The following is a 1,427-nucleotide window of genomic DNA, read 5'->3' as shown; positions in this document are numbered from 1 at the left end:
GGAAAGGGCTGCAAGAGTAGCCAAGCTGTGTCTAAGAGACAATGAAATATGTTTTCAAACCCATTGATCTTAATGATACCCAACATCACTGAAACAGAGAAGGAAACTGCATTCTAAAAGCCTGCAGCAAGGGGTGAGAGGAGAGAATGTGTGTTATTAAAGAAGAAACACAGCTCTCCCCCACTTCTACCCCTCATGAAGCCCAGAATGAGCAGAAACATTTTAGTGCTATATTTGTTTTAAAGGGTTAAAAATCCACATCTTTTCCAGTCGAGGTATTTCTATCTAGCTGGTGAAAAATGAGTACTGATAATCGAGGATCTCATAAAATCTCATTTATTTTCTAGCATTTCCACCATTCACTTCTTTGCATTCCACACAGGCTGGACAGGGCTCAAAGCCTGATAAGCCCCAGCTTCCCAGCGCAGCAGCTCAAGGCTGCAGTTTTTAGACTGCAAGTCACACAGGGAAATATCTCCATTCCTACTGCCAAAATCTTGTCAAATGAAACGAACCAAGGAGTCACCACCACCATTTTGAGTAGCACTGAAAGTCCTTAAACCATTTTTCCCCACAAATTCAAAATACTGTCTACAAAAACCTTCTCTCTATATAACAGCTCACTATCTTCTTGTTCAAAGCATGTGGGAGGCTGCTGGAGGCAAAGGCAAGGAGTTTTCAAGATCCAAGGCCATATCAGAATATGGCTAGCACTCAGGGGTAGTCTGGGGAATGCCCTATTCTCTTGGTGATGCCAGGAGACACCGGTTTGCTGAAGGTGAAATGCTTCTATCTGACCATGAAGAAACCGAACAGGCTAATTTTTGAGAAAAGGTGAGTGGTTCTCCTGCACACTTGGCCGCTGGGATCTTTCCCAGCCAACCTAATGGAGAGATGGGGTGCTCAGAGCCTGGAAGTGCTGAGTTTCAGGTGCTACAGATTCAAAATTTCTAGCACCTGAGCAGCCTACTCGGAGTTCCTGGGTTTGGACACACTGGTCTGGAGCTGCAATACCCCCACTTGCAAATCCTCAGCAAACTCCTCCAGACCTCTGTTCCCTCTTTCAAAGCCCCAGATAGTTTGAGGAGGATCAGAAGTACTTTAGAACGGACCCAGACAAAATGCCATTTTAATCTCTCCAAGTGAAGTTCATTAATTTCTTACCTTGCAAGGAAAATAAAAAAGAAAAAGAAGACTGACTTTCCTCATGGGCTTGGAATGTGTCTTTAAAAATGGAACATTTTGGAAATTCCTAGGCAAACAGTTCATCTCTGTTGCTAACACCTCAGAGAATTGGGTGTCTGGATGGAGAACAGCTGGTGAAAGCTTAATCCATCAATCACCTGTGCCGGGCTGTTAGCACCAAGTGGAAGTAAATAAAGTGAAGTGCCAGTAATAAGCATCACCTTTATTAGAAGGCATCTACC

Source organism: Eurypyga helias, unplaced genomic scaffold (assembly GCF_000690775.1).
Source record: "Eurypyga helias isolate BGI_N326 unplaced genomic scaffold, ASM69077v1 scaffold42225, whole genome shotgun sequence".
Lineage (NCBI taxonomy): Eukaryota > Metazoa > Chordata > Aves > Eurypygiformes > Eurypygidae > Eurypyga > Eurypyga helias.
Note: the sequence above shows the minus strand (reverse complement) of the source record.